Source organism: Bos mutus, chromosome 13, assembly GCF_027580195.1.
Source record: "Bos mutus isolate GX-2022 chromosome 13, NWIPB_WYAK_1.1, whole genome shotgun sequence".
Classification (NCBI taxonomy): domain Eukaryota; kingdom Metazoa; phylum Chordata; class Mammalia; order Artiodactyla; family Bovidae; genus Bos; species Bos mutus.
The window spans coordinates 40770815-40791512 of NC_091629.1; positions in this window are offsets into that span (position 1 = coordinate 40770815).

A 20698-nucleotide genomic window follows, 5' to 3' on the forward strand; every position below is an offset into this window, starting at 1 on the left:
GCCATATTTCACCCACTCCCTCATCCAGCAAGCATGGGGGTCCAGCCATGCCCAGGCTCCAGGGTAGGTGCTGGGGTGGGATGGCCAAGGAGAAAGGCCCACACGGCCCTCCAGAAGCTTCTGAAGCAGCAGGGGGGACCATGAGATCTTGCCCCTTATATGATAGTTCCTAGTCCCACAGATTCACCCAGGGAACTTGTACACTAAGGAAGGGAGAAGACCCATCTACATCTTTATTCTTAAAATACTTCCAAGGAGCATTCTGCAGGACACGAAATCCTAAGAGATGCTCCCAAACAAGAGTCCTACGGCAGAAACTGCCACCACACCTGCCTCTTGGAGAGTGAGAGCACACGTGTTAGAAATTCTGCATGTTCCTGCAGCACGAAATGGACTCGACTCTATTTAAACCAGCGTTTCCCTGACCTACCTGAACCACAGAATACTCTCTTTTCAGAGAAGCTTCCTGTTTTATCATTCACACGCTGGGATTCCTTGAAACATTCCTGATCTGCTTCATCTCTTAAAAATGAAAGATGAAATTAAAGCCCACGTAGGCGATTTTCCTGCCTGATCCTGAGAGTGGAGGATGCAGCCAGCCATGTACTAGAGCCAGGGCCAGCATGAAGGGCAGGAAATGAATGGCAGAACCTCTGAACAGACCCTGAAGAGTCTCCAAGAGGCAACAGGAGATGGGGCAGGCCCACCGGGCCCTTCTGTCCTCGAGATTTGGCTCAGAGGAGCTGGTGCCACCATCTGCTGAGACAAACCAGCCACCTGTATGTGACCGTCCCCAGTGATGCCTTTGGCAGTGGAACTTGCTTGGCCCGACTCTCGCTAGAATAACATCCTGCAGGAATGAGAACCACTTCTCGCCAGCACCACTGTCAGTACACTGCGCCAGGCCCAGCCTCACCAGCAATCTGTGAAACCAAGACTGGGGAGCAAGAGACAGACTAATGTATTAGTCAGGGCCCTTTTGGTTGAATGTGACACAAACCTGATGCAAACCAGCTGATCAGAAACAAGAACATCAATGGTTCCTGTGACCAGGCAACTTGGGAGGCTCAGAGGCTAGGAGTTCACTGTCAGTGCATGTCCATCTCCTTGGTCTTCGATCCGAGGTCAGTTTCAGGGGTGAGGGGTGTGCTAAGAGGGCCCCCAGCAGCTCTGGGGTCACCCTCACTAGCTCCCATTCAGCAAAGAGAAGAGCCGTTCCCAAGGGTCCCAGCACAAGTCCCAGGGCTCACTGGCTGCTGAGTCTCAAGCTCCTCCCCGAACAAGTGTAGCCAGAGTGAGGAACACTACTGGCCTAGCTGGGGCCAGGTGGTCTCTCTGTGCCTGGAGCCAGGTGAGCCCCCACCGAGACTATACAGACTAAGAGGGGAAGCAGGGCTGTCCTGACACAGGTGCTGTTACCATTGGGTGGAGAGGACACACACAGGCCAGGTACCAGAGGCAGAGTTGCAGCAAGTCTGAGCCTGCCCTCACCTTCCTGGAGCTTGCATCCCACTCAGAAGACTGGTGGTATGTAAAGAACCCATCCAACAGGACACCTTCCAATGGGGAGAATTGTTCTGAAGAAGATTAAACCAGTAACTGGGTTGTTGGTAAGAGGCAGGTGGGGTGGAAGGGTCTTCAGTGGACAGGCAGGCAGGAGGCCTCTCTGAGGAGCTGGTGTTTGATGGAGGAGCCAGAGCACAAGGGCTGGAATAGACAATCAGGCACCTGCAGCTCTACACAAGGCAGTGGGCCCCAGGAGGATGCCCCAAGTCCCCCCAAACCTGGAGGAAGGGCGGCAAGTCTGGGCAGGTTGGGTCAGTTCCCAGAGCCCACCTGCCAGGGAATCTGCCCCCAAGAAAGTCAGGGCTGCAGCTGTTTCTGGCCGGCATCCATCTCCCTCTTGATCCTTTAGACAAAGGCAGGCATGACCATGCTGCAGTTGACTGTGAAGGATCTTCACTAACCAGCCTCCACCCTGAGTGATGGCTTCCATTCCAGACAAATAACCATAGAGCTCGGCTCTTTCCCAGACAGCCTCCCGCTGCAACGCGACACCGGCACATTAAAGCCCATGATGCATGGCACCCAGCCTGCTTATAGCTTCTTTATGGCCTCGTCAGCTGTAACTGGACGATTACAAAGCCTTCTCCTGTTTTTAAAAACAGTGATTTATTGACCCTCTTCAACCCTTCCTCTCTGAGAATGTGTATTACATGGGCATGTTTGGCTATAATTAAGTTCCTAGATTACTGTCAAGCCAATTGCTTTACCCATCCAATCTGTAATAACGCATTTTATTGTCTCTTCTTATTTTTTAATTAAGATAGAAGTAGATACATTCCATGAGATCAAGAATGGAAATAAAACAGGCTTCTTTTCAATCTCAAGTCAGTCAACTCCAGTTGGTTGATTCCCCATCCTCTCTCCCTGCCTCTGGTTCTGCTGCCTGGAGTGAGAGGTGGGGGGAAGTCAAGGAAAGCCAGTGACTTCAGAACCCATAGGGCCCCTGGGGGTGAGGCTTCGGGGCAAAACATGTAGAAGACTCTGGGAGCCCATGCTGTTCCTCCCTGTTATGCTCACGGAGCCTCTGTCTCCCTCTCAGCCTCACATTTCACCTTCTAGCATCAAAGCCACTGGAGGCACAAGGTTCCAAAAGGGGAGAAAAGAAGCCTTTCCCATTATACATGCATGTACAACAAGTGCCTTCATTCACCTGGACTGTGTCCTGGCACACAAGACTCCCAGGGCTAATGTTGAATGCGTATGTGCTAAGTTGCTTCAGTCATGTTCAACTCTGTGCGACCCCAAGGATTGTAGCCTGCCAGGCTTCTCTATCCATGGGATTTCCCAGGCAAGAATACTGGAGTAGGTTGCCATTTCCTTCTCCAGGGATCTTCCTAAACCAGGGATCGAACTCATGTCTCTTACATCCCCTACAGGTGGGCAGGTTGGTTCTTTACCACTAGCGCTACCTGGGAAGCCCCTAATGCTGAATAAGTCAAGTAAAACAGGATGAGTTGTTCATCCTAATACACATGCATACCTGCATGTGTGTGTGTATGAGAGAGAGAGAGATTCTCAGGTAGAAAGTCCAGACCTCCAGGGTACATAGGACAAGAGATGTAGTTCTATTTTAACCCAAATGGTCCGCGATGTGAAAGAACTGAAGCCTTTCACACACTCATCATGACAGAACTCCTCAAAACAATTCCAAAGAGGACTGCAGAGCCTGAGAATACCTCTCCACTATGTTTTTAGCCAAAACAATGAAGCACAGAGAGGTATGAGCTTGTGGATCTTTTTTTAATATTTTCAAAAAGGTATTTGGAGCTGAACCTACGTGTTTGTGTACTAACGATAGGAGGCAGTGGACGAGTTTCTCTGCTCTAAGTCAATCCTCATTCTTATTTAGGAATCATTTTTCTTTGCAGATGTGCCAATTTAAAGGACCCATCAGGTTTTATTTGGTCAAAGCAAAGGCATTTTCTTGTCTATCTACTTTTTCTTCTGATGTAGAAAGTTCCCTGAATCCCCAGCCATATTTTCAGACTGAACAGATCCTGCTCTTAGAATTGAAAGTCTCAGGTACCAGGTAAGAAAGGTTCATATTCATTGAGTCGGTGATGGAATATAACCATCTCATCCTCTGTTGTCCCCTTTTATTTTTTATACTCATGGTTCACTGACAAAGTCTGTTCTTATAATCAGAAAAGGGATGCACAAGATCCTTGGGGTAAGTTCCCCTCTCCTTTTCTCAGGATTTTTGGAAGCAGAGCATCACTTGGCCATGAACAGGAATGCCCTGCACACGCATGTGACCAATAAGCCCTGGGACCCCTTGTTGGCAGGTCAGCACAGGAGAAGTCCCCACTGCGGCAGGGAAGATGAGCTAATGCCAAGTATTCCATTAACCTTAGAGAAACAAAGCAAAGCCCCATAGTTTATAAACAGAAAAGAAACATCGGTTAGCCAACAGATATGCATTATCGTCCACCATCTTGATTAATTTCTGGAATCTCTTCAGATATTTTATGCTGTTTTAATTATGGGAACTCATTCTAAAGTCTTCAAATCTTGCTTTCTCTTTCCCCACCACCTATCTTTATAGGTAATTTCTCTGACATTTATCTTTGTGGACAATTAAAGTACTTCTTGGTATATTTCTATTCCCAAAGTCTTCAAAGGCCACCATTTCTTCTTATTTTTGTTCATGGCTCGTACCCTTTAGCATGCTGAGTTTTTGATGTCAGGTATCAATTTTTAACTTTTAATTCTGTCTCCAGAAAGTAATGTAAAGAGAAATATAAAGGTTAAAATAATACTTCTCATAAGTGTACAACTGCAAATTTCATGACTAAAAATGGAAAATTAATAGTACCTTTTCCTTTTAACTCTTAATGTGGAAATCGGTTCTTGGTTTCTGCATGTCACCAAGGTCCTTGTGGGAGAGAATTTCACAGTTTTATGGATTCGGTATCTGGGACAGGAGCCCTCCTCAGCTGGAGCACAATGATGCTACGTGAAAAACAGTTCTTTCCATGAAGTGCTTTCAAATGGACTCTGAACATCTGTTTTTCACCCTTTAAAGATTTCAGATTTTTAAATGTGGGACCAACTGTGACCCAACTGTGGCCAGAGGGAGAGGACAGAAAGGTGGGTAAGGGAATTTCTATGGGTAATTTTTTTTTTTGAGCTATTGTATCAAAGACCCTCAGATGGAAGGATGAAGGGGCTGGAAGCAGTGCCTTGGAGTCCCCATGTCTTTCTAGAGGTGTCAGGGTTCCACATAGGAACAGGCCCTGGGGCTGGAGCAGCAGAGACAGGAGAGAGGACCAGAGAAGGCGCAGGAGGTGGGAACACACAGGTGCCACCGCTGAAGGAGCCCAAGGCTTCTCAGAACAGCGACGAGGAGATCTAACAGTGGGACACACGTGTAGATGCCATCATTGCAAAGCCCTCCAACCCCCAGACAAACAGAGCTCCTGTGAGTGGGGTGGTGTGGTGGTGCTGTGAACCACCAGATGTCACAATTAGGGCAGAGCAAAAAGTGAGTGAGCTCAGGGAAGGAAGCTCTGAGGAGGGAGACTCCTGGGAGGCGCAATAAACCACAGGGTCTCCAGGAAGGAGCCAGGAATCGAGCTGGTGTCCAGGTCACACTCCAAACCCTCAGAAGCCACTTAGGAGCACTGTGGATGCTGCTGGCGGGAGGGGGTGGGGCAGATGAATAGTCCATGAGCTTTTGGACTCAGAGTGGAAACAGAATGATGATGGTGATGACCACTGTTGCCCTGGTTGAACTGGACACGTGATTTTGGAACTGCTCTGAGAGGTGGGACTTAAGATGACTCTCCCTACACAAGTGGGAAACTGAGGCTCGGAGAGAGTAGGACCTGCACCCAAACCACACAGGCAATGAAGCCTGAGTGAGGATTCAAACCCACCTCTGTGGGACCCCCCAGAGCTCGCTCTCCATCTTCTCTTCCGCATTGTACCTGGATGCAGACCTGGATAAAAGGATGTAGATGTGAGAAAAAGAGCCTCCTGCAAACTTGTTAACACTGTATGAGTGGTGAACCCCATCCAGTGGGCAGACTGCTGCCACCATCAAGTGTTAAATGAGCACACATAGCGTCCTGATATAAACATCATCCACCAGCTTTGACAGTCACTCCCAAGCTGTGCTTAGGGCGCCTGCAGGTGTGTGTGGGGGGGAGGGGACAGCCAAGAAAGCAGCAGAAAGCTCCTGGATTGAGTCTTCAATCTCAGTGGGTGTATACCTGGGTTAAGCAGTGCCTGCTGGATTAACACAGATGAAGTTCAAATCACCCCACCCCCTGAAACTTGCAGGTGAACACATGTGATGCCACCTTTGCTGCAGGTTATGATGAAGATTCACACTCACCACCTGACTAGAGAGGGAATATTTACCGATCCACTTCTCTGGGTGGGCTACTTCTTCTTGTGCATAGTAATTCAGAGAAAATAGGGGCAGAGGAAAAAATAAGGGAAAAAAGGTATTTAGCTTTTATGTTTTGTTTTTAGTAGACTTTTAATAATCAACAAACCAGCAACCAGGCATAGAAGAGAGGCTCATCTTTTTGGGTCAAAAGGCCTGGATCCAACCTATTTATCCACCTGTGTAAACCCATGCTTAGCATCCCTAAGCCTCAGTTTCCCGATCTCCGGATTTCCAGCCCATCTCTTGCTCCATAACTCACTGCACAGGTCCCAGCAAATCTAGCCGGGCAGGTGCTGAAAGAGCAGGGTCATGTGTTTACACGAGCGACAAATCATCAATCATGCAGACCTGATACCTGTGCCCGAGGATGCAGAAGGGAAGGGGCTTCAAGTGAGTTCTGTTCTCATGGCCCCTGTCCCACCCGCAAATCTGCACCCTTCCACCCTTCCGTTCTCCTTCTGTCCACATCTGTGGCTTCTCCAGCCTCCCCACCTCCCAAATCAACAAGCAGAAGACTGTTCAATGTCCCTCACTCTCGTGTTTACTTCTGTCCAGCCTCACTGACCAAGGTCCTCCTACTGCAGGCACTATAGCTGGTTGACCTGTTACTTCTCAGTGACCTCTAGGGATGGCTTGGAACCAGCCAGTGGAGGGAGTGTTTACACTGGAAACTGGCAAACCCCAGCCCTCAGGTTTGTTGACCTTTCTTTTCAGAGAGCTGGATTACCAGTAGCCCCTTACACCCCCAAACAACTTTCCAGGTGGTTCATTGGTAAAGAATCCACCTGCCATGCAGGAGATACAAGGGACGTGGGTTTGATCCCTGGGTCGGGAAGATCTCCTGGAGGAGGAAATGGCAACCCACTCTAGTACTCTTGCTGGGAAATCCCATGGACACAGGAGCCTGGCGGGCTACAGTCCATAGGGTCACAAGGAGTCGGACATGACTAAGCATGATCACACATGCCCCCTACACCCAACAGGACTATCTGAACTCAAGCTGTCATCATCTTTCACATGGACCACTACTAGAGTTAGCCATCTCGGCTCCCATTCCTGCCCCTCCCGGCACACTTTCTTTTCTGCAGCTGATGAGAATTTTAAATCTAATTTGTGCTGTAACTTCCTATTAAATTTAGGAGGGAAAAAGTCTAAACTCCTGCCTCACCAACTACATCTGCAGCATGGGCCCATTTATCTCTCTTCCCTTTGTTCCCTGTGCTTGAACCACACTGGCCTCCATTCTGTGCTGGGCCATGACGAACATCTCCAGAACTCAGGACCTTTGCACATGCCCCACCCCTTTCTGGAACATGCTTCCCAGCACCTCCCCTGCAGGGCTCGAGTGCCAGACCCTCACAAAGGTCTTCCTTGACCAGTGTTCTGGTTAACGTTACAGCATTTGCACTGTCTGTAACTCTATTTGCTCACATATTTGCTTATCTTCTGAAAACGCAGAAACAACTGTAAGCCTCCAAAGGAGAGGAGCTGTGTCTATTTTATTCTCGCAGGCATCACTATATGCTGTCACCCCATCAACTCTCAAATCGATGTTTATTGAATGGATGAATGAAGGAGCATGTTCTTAGCAGATATGAGAGACTTTCCTGAATCTGGGGTCCAAGGCTTCAGGCAAGTTCTCAAGGATTCCTCTCAGGTCACGTGGAAAATCCTGTGTGTCTGTGGATTTAATTCTTGGTGCCTTTGTATTGTTCTCTGAAAACAGCAGGGTGTTGTGAACACCATGAAGGTTTTGCTGACTTGTCATTACCTTAGAATCTGTCCCCACCCTTGCACTCAGCCGCCCCCTGGACCCTAAGCTCAGCCATGTACGCAGAAACGATCAACAGCTTCCAGCAAAGAGTTCCCTCCTTGTTGCCGCAGCAGCTTTCTACAAGTCAGCTGCAGGTTCTTTAGCTCTGCCTTTCTGTCTTCTGACACGTATAGCTGTGCAGAGACAGTGTGGGACTCCCAGGAGAAACTGGCTTCCGAAAGAACAGCTCAAGGCACATACGTTCCTGCTGAAAGCTGACACAGCGCTGGCCTCGTGGCACATTCGGCAGAGCCAGGGAGGACCTGATATTCTGTGGCTGTCCTGGCTTCTGAGGGACACAGGCTGGGGTCCTGACATTCCAGGAGGTAACCAGAAGCCCAGGAGAGTGCAGCATAGCGACGGCAGCTGCTGGCCAGGCTCCACAGTGGAGCGCCCTGCCTCTCCTCTCAGATCAATTCTTAATGCCCCGATTGATCTCAACTGGTTTCCTCACTGAAATGCAGCAGGCCCAGAAGTGGTAAACATTCCCCCAAATAAAAGAATACAGTGAGGCAATGTGAGCATAGACACAGGAAAATAAAAAAGGTTTTCTCTACAGAAAATGTTGATAACAATAGCAGATAATGGAATAGCATTATCTTCAGAATGCAAAGGCACCAATTAAATCTCTATTGGGCAAAATGTCCCCACTGCGAGGGATGCACACAGAACCTCCACACAGATTCTCCTCTGTTGTTTTGATCTCCTACCTCTGTGATTATGGAAACTGCAAAGACTTGGCTGGGGGTGGCAGAGACAGCACATCTATTAAAAACCTCTTTTAAAAAAATGAGAAAAAGTAAAAACAGGACCCATGAGGGATTGATTACAGTAGAGTGCCTGACATGGGTGGAAGAACAGAGAATGCATTTTGCCAAATACGGAACTCCTGACCTGTGGACCCCTGGGGTCTAGTTGGGATTCATGTTGGATGAGGAAAATTGAGTTGCCTGTCTAGAATGTTCCCCTTTGACACACATTGGGTCAATTTTTCCTAGCAGTAAACATATTTTTGCAATAATGCATTTTGATTTTAATTTATCTTTGTGAAAATTGAATATTCTTAAGTCCCGACTGCCCACCCCTCACCATTTTTGAATACTTGATGGGTGGGAGTGGAAACACCCTGCTATTTTAAAGCCCTTAGCAATTTTCTGAACCATCCTTGGGAGGGGAGACTGCTGTTTTAGTTCAGAAAAAAAAATAAAAAATAAAACAAAACGTTTCAATAAGCCCTTTGATTTTGCAAAGAAGAAGCCAAAATCCTCTTTAGGAATGGAGAGATTCCCAACAAGAAGATGTGAAATTTCCCTGCATGATAATGTGAGGGATAACATCATTTGGGATAGAATTTACCTCTGAGTTGATGGCCCATCCTGGGAGATGAGCCTCGGATTGTGTATTTGTGTGTGTGTGTGTGTGTGTGTCTGTGTGTGTCTGTGTGTGTGTGTCTGTGTGTGGTGAAGGGATGGGGATGCTTTTCCTTCTGTTGGTTCCAAAATACCCAAAATACTTCCATTGTTAGCAGGTTGGAGGAGGGATTTCGGGACTGGTGGCCTAGCTGCAAGTACTTGGTTTCAGGTTGACAGTTAAAAAGAAGCCTGTTCAGTGGGGACCCACTCCCATAGTAGAACATGACTTGAAATCATAAACTGTGTTCAGCTTCTTCCTGTCCCTTCAAGCTTTCAGTGAAGTTTTGGTCAACATTAAAATAGTCTGATTTCAATCCCATTTTGAGGAATTAGGGGGGAAGCTCAAACTACATGTAGAATAAAGACATACAGGGAGATCAGCAGCATTCTGGAGAAGATAAGTGCAAAGTGCTGATGACCAGGGGAAGGCCAGAGCATGGTTCTGAGAGTGGACATCACTGGGTAGAATTCACATCACCTACTCCCTTCTTTGCCTTCATTCTCCTGCCATCAGAACTTCTCTTTCTCGTCTGAACACTTTTGCAAACCAGAATTAGCCAATCAGAATGCTGTATCCTAGTGCACTAGACTCAGTCCTAGCCAACCAGAACCTTCCCTAGGACTTTCACTGAAACCATCCCAATGTCGGCTGAAATGGTTGCTGTAGTGATGACGTAAACTTAAAGGGGCTGATGGTCTGCTCTGGTGCCACAAGGGGGAGTTCATCTGAGAATGAAGAAAGACCAAGTTATTTATTCCTCTGGTCCCCTCTCTGCTCCAGTGCTGCAAGTCCGCTGCATCCTTCTTCTGGAGCCACCATTTCTGTTAGGTGACCACTCCATACCACAGTGGCTCCAGATAGTCCTCTCTGGGGTCCTGTAACTGCTTCCTCCTCCTGCTCCTTCAGGTCCTGGGATGAAAGCAGTCCCCCCTACTCTCATCAGCCTGGGATTTCCTCAACATGCTACTGTTGGGACAATTACTCTTTAGTACATTCTCCTGCTTGGCCATTTTGTGATCCCTATCCTTCCTGAACTCTTATGCATATCCAGGCAAAGGTCAGGATTTTATGGCCAAACAGATACATATTTTCTTGTCAGCTGGACAATAACAGGAGCTGTGAGCCCCAAAGAATGGAGAAGTTTCCTGCCATTTCTGTTAAACTCATGATAAACACAAGTTATCAGGTCTAGTCTTTGCTCACAAAGCCTCGTGAATCCTGAGAAGTAGCCACATCTGTTTGGAGCTGCCTCTGAACTGTCCTCATCACGATGCTGACCAAGGGCTTGATGTGCTGACTCTTGAAAACCAGGGCTGGGAAAGTGACAGCAATAAGACAGAGGAAGAGAAAGCCCCTCACTCATATCCCTGCTCAGCAACAATAATCTGGCATTTATCCATGAACAAAAGTGCCTTTGTGTGAGTTTTGGGATCCAGGCTGGAGATGATGAAACCTCAAGAAGTCCAAGAGCTCTTTGAGAATACAGGGCCACGTAGCTGACTCTCTGACTGTGCTCTTGACTACAGACCCAGCAACAGCTCCATTCCCCTGAGGACTCAGCTACAGTCTGTTAGTCCTTGGTTCTGCCTTCAGCACTATATGCCAAGGAGCCTGGAAGAAGTCACATACACCTGTACATTGAGTAAAAGAACCATAATCTCATCTGAAGTGGCCAATAACCTGGCTCTGCCAGCCACACAGCAAGATCAAGAAGGATTTATCCCTGGGATGCAATGATGGTTCAATAAACTGGTAAGGTGACAGAATAAAGACCATATGATTATCTCAACAGATACAGATAAAGCATGTGACAAAGTTAAAGAATTTTAAGATAAAAACTCTCAACACATTAGGTATAGAAAGAAAGGCATATATGGAAAACACACTCTTGACAAAAGCTCTTCCTCTGAGATCAGGAAGACAAAAATGCCCACTCTCACTCCTTCTATTCAACACAGTACTGAAAATTCTAGCCAGTGTAATTAAGCAAAATAAATAAATAAATACAGTATGTATAAATCATAAACTAAGAAGTTAATTTTCCTCTGTAGATGATCTGATCAAATACATAGAAAATCTCAAAGACTCCACATTCACACACCTTAAAAATCTGTTAGAACAATAAATAAATTCTGTAAAGTTGCAGTATACAAAATCAACACAAAAAGTCAGTTGCATTTATATACACTAACAATAAACTATCTGTAAAAGAAAGAAAAAGAAAATAAAACCCATTTATAGTAAGATCAAATACAATCAAATAGTTAGGAATAAATTTAACCAAGGAAGTGAAAGATATGTACATTGAAAACTGTTAAGATATTGATAAAAGAAATTGAAAAAGACGTAAATAAATGGAAAGATACACCCATTTTCATGGTTTGGAAGAATTAATATTAAGTATCCATACCAAAGTCTTCAATAGACACATTACAATTCCTATCAAAATTCCAATGGCATTTTTCACAAAATAGGAAAAAATTCCTAAAATTGTGTGGAATCATAAAGAACCAAAATGACCAAAAAAATTCTTTCAGATCAGATTAGTCGCTCAGTCATGTCTGACTCTTTGCAACCCCATGAATCGCAGCACGCCAGGCCTCCCTGTCCATCACCAACTCCCGGAGTTCACTCAGACTCATGTCCATCGAGTCAGTGATGCCATCCAGCCATCTCATCCTCTGTCGTCCCCTTCTCCTCTTGCCCCCAATACCCCCCAGCATCAGAGTCCTTTCCAATGAGTCAACTCTTCGCATGAGGTGGCCAAAGTACTGGAGTTTCGGCTTGAGCATCATTTCTTCCAAAGAAATCCCAGGGCTGATCTCCTTCAGAATGGACTGGTTGGATCTCCTTGCAGTCCAAGGGACTCTCAAGAGTCTTCTCCAACACCACAGTTCAAAAGCATTAATTCTTCAGTGCTAAGCCTTCTTCACAGTCCAACTCTCACATCCATACATGACCACAGGAAAAACCATAGCCTTGACTAGACAAACCTCTGTTGGCAAAGTAATGTCTCTGCTTTTGAATATGCTACCTAGGTTGCTCATAACTTTCCTTACAAGGGGTAAGTGTCTTTTAATTTCATGGCTGCAGTCACCATCTGCAGTGATTTTGGAGCCCCAAAAAATAAAGTCTGACACTGTTTCCACTGTTTCCCCATCTATTTCCCATGAAGTGATGGGACCGGATGCCATGATCTTCGTTTTCTGAATGTTGAGCTTTAAGCCAACTTTTTCACTCTCCACTTTCACCTTCATCAAGAGGCTTTTTAGTTCCTCTTCCCTTTCTGCCATAAGGGTGGTGTCATCTGCATATCTGAGGTTATTGATATTTCTCCCGGCAATCTTGATTCCAGCTTGTGTTTCTTCCAGTCCAGCGTTTCTCATGATGTACTCTTTAGGGAGAAGAAAAAAATCCTAAAGCATACACGTCTTGATTTTAAATTATAATGCAAAGCTATAGTAATCAAAACAGTAAGGTACTGGCAACAAAACCAGACACAAGAACCAACGGAACAGAACTGAGAACCCAGAAACAAGTCCAGATTGGACAATCTGCCTATGGGAACACATCTGGTACTTGACAGAGCCAAGATGCTCTGAGCCTCAACATCCACACTGGTAGTCTTGCCTGCCTGGGTCAGGTGTCTATTCTCTAAATGGACCCAGTAAGTGTAAGGTGTTATCAGCTGAAAAAGACTTGATTCCTAACTCCTTTCAAATATCCTCATTTCACTAGGTTTGGGACCAGAGACAGTTTGCAGATGTCTGTAAACTATGGCCCATGGGCCAAGCTGGGTTCATTATCTGAATTTTAAAAAATAATTTCTTGAAGTGAAAGCCATCTAACATAAAATTAAACATTTGGAAAGGAACAATTCTGTAGCATTTAGAAAATATGCAGGTTGTGCAATGACTACTCCAGTTCCAAACATTTATTTCCATCACTTCAAAGTAAAAACCCTATACCCACTAAGCAGTTTCTTCCCATCCCATGCCTGCTTTTGTAAATAAAGTTTTACTGGCACACAGCCACATCCTCTCTTTATGTATCATCTATGGCTGGTTTTGTGTCATAACGGCAGAGTTGAGTTGATACAACAGAGATTTTATGGCCTGCCAAGACAAAAATATTTACTATCTGGTCCTTTACAAAAAGTGAGACCCTGAGAGGAACAATTTACAGCAATCATTTAGACGTGGGTTGGTATCCTGTCTTCTCAGTTAGCCACATGACCTTGGGAGCATTCCTTTACTTCTCTCGGCCTCCCTACCCTTCTGTGTAAAATAGGCAACAAGCCTGTACTCTGCATGGAAAGCACCTTAGCACCTGCCTGGCATGAAGCAGGCAACCCCTGTCAGTCAACACTATTATCTTGGCATCCATACCCTTATTGGGTCTTCCAAGCTCCCTCTGAGGCTGGTAAGGAGAGACCCTCCTCCCAACTTTACTGTTGGGGATGAGGGCTTGGAGTGGATAAGGATTTGCTCAGGTTACAAACAGGTGACAGTACAGCAGAGGGTCTTGGGCTCATCCCCTCGCTGTCCACAAGGCTTTGTGCTCAGGGCCTGGGAGCAGAGAGAAAGAAAATCAAGCCCAAAGATCAAAACTCAAGGCCTCCCAGCCATTTCCCAGCTCTGGGAAGTGAATGAGCCCATTCAAGCATTGCAAAAAGTGTGTCTTGCAATCTGGAGTGGTTTCATCTCATTTCCCAAATCCTGTGGATTTCACTTGCAGAGTGTCCACTTGGAAGAACTCCTCACTTCCTTGAAGTGGAGGCAATGAGGAAACAATGTGTTTCTACATCATTGGTGCCCTGGTCTCAGCAGACATTCCTTCCTCCATGGTCACATTTGCAAATTCAACTCCTCCAGAAAACAGCCCCTCTCCACTGGCTCTGTGCTGAGCTGGCTCCTGCCCTGTTTGAAGTCTTCAATGCCACTTTCAACACATCTTTACATCCTCTCCCAGGGCCTTGATGTCTTCACAGGGCAGCTGCTCAGGGCTTGGGGCTGAAGCTGGCACTTTGTATAGTTCAGGGAAAGGAGAATCCAGCTGACTCTGCAGAAAGCCATGGTATAGGGGTTAGCACAGCCTGCAGTCAGAGCCGTGCTCCTCACCAGCAGACACAGGGAACAGAAGCTGGGAGCTGGCGAGTTGATGCATGACAAGGTCTATTCTCATGGCATCTGGGCTATAGCGAGGGCTGGAGGTGACTCCATGGAATTTGACCTAAGAGATGAGAAAACCACAGAGAGTTACTCCTGCCTCTGACTCTGCCCTCATGGTGTGCAGAGTCCTCCATGCTTTCCACAGGAAAGCAGGAGCTGTAACATTTCTAAAGTTCTCCTTCCAGCCAGAGGTGCTGGGCTTTGATTTACACTCGACGAGCCTCTTGTCTCCTTGTCTGGGACCCATACAACTAAGCAGCTGGCTGGCTTGCTCTTAGAGTTGATTTAAGTGCTTGAGTAGTTCAAGGTATAACAACCGTAATTTTGATTCTTTGACTAAGGAAAGCACACAGATTCCACGTTACTCTAAATTTCCCTCTGAAGCCCCCAGCAGGGGTTGGGCTGACATGATTTGTCTTTCCCCAGTGCCACATGGGCAGGCTCGGGATCACAAATCACTGTCTGTGTCTCACACACAAACAGAAATGGACTGTCTCACTGTTCTGCGGTCCAGAAGAGCAAGATTTGGGTGTCAGCAGAGTGATTCCCCCTGGAGGCTCTTTCCCAGTTGCTAACAGCTTCCTGGTGTCTTCAGTGTCCAGTCTCTGCCTCTGTCTTCACATGGTCATCTCCCCTCTTGTCTGTCTCAAATCACCCTCTCTCTTCTCTTCTAAGGACACCAGGCATTGGACTTGTTTAGACACTAAGTCGTGTCTAACTCTTCATGACCCCATGGACTGCAGTGCACCAGGCTTCCCTGTCCTTTATTATCTCCTGGAGTTTGCTCAGATTCATGTCCATTGAGTCAATAATGCTATCTAATCATCTCATCCTCTGCCCCCTTCTCCTTTTGCCTTCAATCTTTCCCAGCAACAGGTTGTTGTTTTGTTTTGTTTTGTTTTCAGTGAGTTGGCTCTTCACATCAGGAGGCCAAAGGATTAGAGCTTCAGCTTCAGCATCAGTCCTTCCAATAAATATTTGGGGTTGATTTCCTTTAAGATTGACTGGTTTGACTTCTTTGAAGTACAAGGGACTCAAGAGTCTTCTCCAGTACCACAGTTTGAAAGCATCAGTCTTTCGGGGCTCAGTTTTCTTTGTGGTCCAAGTCTCACATCCGTAGCTGGAAAAACCATAGCTTTGACTATGCAGACCTTTGTCAGCGTAGTGAACCCTCTGCTTTTTAATGTGCTGTCTAAGTTTGTCATAGGACTAGGGCCCACCTTAAAATCAGGATGATCTCATCCACAATCCTTAATTTAATTGCATCTGCAGAGACCCTGTTTCCAAATAAGGTCACTTTCACAGGGTTAGGATGAAACATACCACTTTGGGAAACAATATTCAATACACAGAGGGATCTATTAACCACAACGTATTGCAAACAAGCTCATTGTTCTGTCCTCTGAGAAAAGGACATTTGCTCTTAGAGAAATGGAGAGACCATGAGTGGAACAGAAAAACTAAATTCCAGGCCAGGAGTATACCCAGGCTGTGTCCTCCCAACCATGCAGCTTTCTAGCTGGATGACCCCCTGACTGGTCACCAGCCTGTTGTGTTGCATGGTTCAGATAATACTAGAAAGGAGCCAATAGGTTTGCCACAAACCTGTTTCCAACAGAGAAGAGAATCCATGGTGTTACCCAGCAGAGAACAAGTTCAGTAGCTGCTGGATGTCCTCCTTGTCTTCCCGATGGGAAAGGGTGATGGAAAAAAGGATGAGGTAATCTCTCAACCCCTCCTGTTTATTAGCGGTGAGGTCTTTGATTTTGTTTCTGATCTGAGTTAATCATTTATTCATGAGCATTTGAAAATTAGACACAGGCTAATTGAAAGCTCATCAGAAGAATGGGTTCCATGCTTCTCACTAATTACCAGGAGGCTGGGGTGTTCTGACAGTGGTAAGAGGGGAAGGGCAGGCTGATTCTGCAGACATCGGTGAAGAATGAACAAGCTTAACCCCCTCGGGTCTGAATCTCTTCCCCTCTACAAGGGCTCACTCTCAAAATCTTCCCGCTTCCTTGACCCTTCCAGAGGTCATGCTCAAAATATTTAAACCCTACATTCAGGAGTAGGGTTTCCATATAAAATGCAAGGCACCCAGCTAAATTAGAGTTTCAGGAAAAAAATAACACATGATTTTTAGCATAAGTATAGCCTAAATATTGGGCTTCCCTGATAGCTAAGCTAGTAAAGAATCCATCTGCAATGCAGGAGACCCCAGTTCAATTCCTGGGTTGGGAAGATCCTCTGGAGGAGGGCATGACTTTCCACTCCAGTATTTTTGCCTGGAGAATCCCCATGGACAGATTGGCAGGCTACAGTCCATGGGGTCACAAAGAGTCAGACAAGACTGAGCAACTAAGCACAGCACAGCACATCCTAACTATTACATGGATATAGTTATACTTAAAATTTTCTTGTTATCTGAAATTCTAATTTCAGTGAACACTCTTTATTTTTATTTGCTACATCTGGCAACCCAAGAATGGAGCTCAGCCAGAAACAGCCAGTACATCCTTGCTGAGGCTCAGCCAGGCCAGGATCCTAGAATTCCAGAGACGGACACCTCCTTCTCTCCTGCCCCGCAGGCTCATCTTGATCCACGCCACTCCCCCATTAAGAGATGGAATCAAACTCCACTTCCCGTGAACTGAAGATGGTGGCAGGGGAGCAGGACTTGTAAGTTGCTTATAACCAGTAGAAAGTGTCAGAAGTGCCACAGCGTGGTTTCTGAGGCATGTGGATTCCACATCACTAGCTGGGATATTTTCGTTAGAGCCCTGAGCTGCCACGTAAGGAGCTCAACCACCCTGAGGCTGCCATGCTGTGAGGAACCCCAGGCCACATGCAGAGGCCATGTGCAGGTATCCCAGATGAGAGCCAAGGTTCCTGTCATGGTCTCAGGTAACAGCCAGCATCAGTGGCCAGCCACACAGGTAGACGCCTTCGGATGACTCCAGCCCCCAGCTGTTGAGTCATTCCCAGTTTCTGAATTCTCCCAGCTGAGGCCTCTGCATCATGAAGTACATGTGCTCTGAATGAATGTCTGACCCCAGACTGTGAGCACTCACAGCTACACCAGGAGGTTGTGTGTCACAGCAGAACCAAAGGTCACTCAGGCCTCTGGGCGTGTCCTGTTGGGCACCAACTCAGGTCACTTTTCTCCTGCACAACCGCCCTTTGTCCTGAACTGGCTGATGACAGGCAGAAGAAGGGTCCCCCAGAGATGCCCACAGCCCAATATCCAGAGCCTGTGTATGTGTCTCCTCACGTGGCAAGAGGGGATTAAGAATAAAGATGGATTGAAGATGGTCAAACAGTTTTTGAGAGAGATTATCCTGGATCACCTGGGTGTGCCTAGCACAATTACAAGGGTCCTTGTAAGCAAAAGATGGAAGCAGAGTGGAAAGAACCAGAGAGATGGCGGCTGGACAGGAGCTCTGACCATGGGCACTGGCTTTGAAGATGGGGGAGGGGGCCGTGAGCTGAGGCATAGCTTCCTGGGAGCTGGAAAAGGCAAGGTCTCCTCCGGAAGCCTCCAGAAGAATCTTAGCCTTGATAACACCTGTATTTTAGTCCAGTGGGTCCTGTTTCACACTTCTGACTTCTAGAATAGCAAGAAACTAAATGTGTGTAGTTTGAAGCCACTGAGTTTGAGGGGCTTTGTTATAGCAGCCATAGGAAACAAGAGTTCAATGCCATTAGGATTCCAGATAAAGAATGAAATTTTAACTGTAATTATGTCCATGCAAAAATGTCCCCTGTCCCTGGGGACTGACCTCTGCTTCCTCATCTGTAGCCAACATCGATGCCACATTCAGCTTCTAGATCTTTCTAGTCCAGTTTGTCTACTGGACATCAATGCCTGCCACCAGGCCCCCTCCCTCTAACTTTTACCTCCCCTAAGGTTTACAGTTCTTAATGGACAAGGAGATGATCAGCTAGGAGCAGGCCAGTTCCTCTCACCTGTCGCCTGCCTTCCCAGGTGACCCACCTGGCTCTTCCCACTGTCTGCTTCTGATACTTCACTGCTACCAAGGACCTCCCACAACAACCATTCACGTCTTCTGTATTTTCCTTCCAGATTTCGACAGCCTTTTCAGACCATTTCCATTGGCTCTTGCTCTGACAAGTTAGGAGCAAAAGCAAAACATATAGTCTCACGGTCCTCAGGGCATTGTGAAAGCAGCTATTGGAAAAACTAGACTCAGCTCAGCTCAGTCGTTCAGTTGTGTCCGACTCTTTGTGACCCCATGAATCGCAGCACACCAGGTCTCCCTGTCCATCACCAACTCCTGGAATTCACTCAAACTCGTGTCCATTGAGTTGGTGATGCCATCCAGCCGTCTCATCCTCTGTCATCCCCTTCTCCTCTTGCCCCCAATTCCTCCCAGCATCAGAGTCTTTTCCAATGAGTCAACTCTTCAAATGAGGTGGCCGAAGTATTGGAGTTTCAGCTTCAACATCAGTCCTTCCAATGAACACCCAGGATCGACTTTCTTTAGAATGGACTGGTTGGATCTCCTTGCAGTCCAAGGGACTCTCAAGAGCCTACTCTAACACCACAATTCAAAAGCATCAATTCTTCAGCACTCAGCTTTCTTCACAGTCCAACTCTCACATCCATACATGACTGCTGAAAAAACCATAGCCTTGACTAGACAGACCTTTGTTGGCAAAGTAATGTCTCTGCTTTTGAATATGCTATCTAGGTTGGTCATAACTTTCCTTCCAAGGGGTAAGTGTCTTTTAATTTCATGGCTGCAGTCACCATCTGCAGTGATTTTGGAGCCCCCCACCAAAAAAATTGTGATACTGTTTCCACTGTTTCCCCATCTATTTGCCATGAAGTGATGGGACCGGATGCCATGATCTTCGTTTTCTGAATGTTGAGCTTTAAGCCAACTTTTTCACTCTCCTCTTTCACTTTCATCAAGAGGCTTTTTAGTTCCTCTTCACTCTCTGCCATAAGGGTGGTGTCATCTGCATATCTGAGGTTATTGATATTTCTCCCAGCAATCTTGATTCCAGCTTGTGCTTCTTCCAGCCCAGCATTTCTCGTGATGTACTCTGCATATAAATAAGCAGGGTGACAATACACAGCCTTGACGTACTCCTTTCACTCAAAGAAAAACGAAACACAGCTCCCAAGAACATGCAAGAACAGCTTAGTTTGTCAGGAGACAACAAAAGGCATAAATTGCGTTCAGCAAGGCCACCAATAAGATGGTCGTAAAACGCATGCATCCCCCAGATTTGTGGGTTGAACACACTTGGGCTCCATCTTTCTGATTTTAAGTATAAATGAAGAGAAAGAGCTATTTTCAGGCAAGAGCTCCATTCACTATGAACTTCCTCTTAATTCAGTCTATAAAAATGTAAAGGGGTGAAATCGTTAACAAATTTAGCTGTTTACACACAACAATAATTTACTAAGATGTATTAAATGAGACCTCACAAGGCACTGGTTTCCAGTCTTCTTTCCATTCCCTCATGCCTGTTGAAAATGGACATTAAAGGTCAGTTGCAAAAAAAAAAAAAAACTGTTGTAAATATATCACCCAGACTGAATATTATCGAAAATTCCAGTAAGGACTTGACTTATATTATTTAACATCTTAAGCGCAGTTGCTGGGGTTAATTAGATTTCCGACCCCGGAAAATTTTAAGTGCCTCTGATGACTTACTTCCAACTGATAATTTTGTGTTAGAAACAGAAAAAGAATAGCAAACACACAGTGAGTAAATACATTCTTCAAATTCCTTCTTATGAACACGTAGAATATATTTCTGAAATTTAATTAAATATCAAGATGTCCACAAGATCTGTAATAAACCACTTTGCAAGACCTCTAAATGTCAAGGAAAACACATTTTACACGAAACACCCCTCCCTCGAGTAAATCTGTGAAGATTCAGGACTTTCTTTAAAACCTGCAGAATCCACAAGTACATATTTTATCTCAGGAGCACTTTTTTAAGGCCTGGGGAGGAGCTACTTGTTTGCAGTGTGACAGAGGGGGAAGGATTTTAATTTATCACGCAGTGGTTTGTGCCATTAGTTTTAGAGAAATGCCAGGCAGTTTTAAAATAATGCAAGAGATGTGGCCTTGAAGTATAAAGTATTGGAGCTTAGTAAAAGATGATCTACCATCACTTTTAGTCGCTTTTCCACTTTCCGCATCAAGCCAGGCTAGGTCCTCAGTGATGTTCAAGACATATGGAAAAGGAGGTGGTACTGTGGGTCAACAGTGTAGAAAACAAAAAACAAAACCATTCATTAGCCCAGTAGCCTCACCACCTTAACAAGTAACAATGTCTTTGCGTTTTTTAATCTCT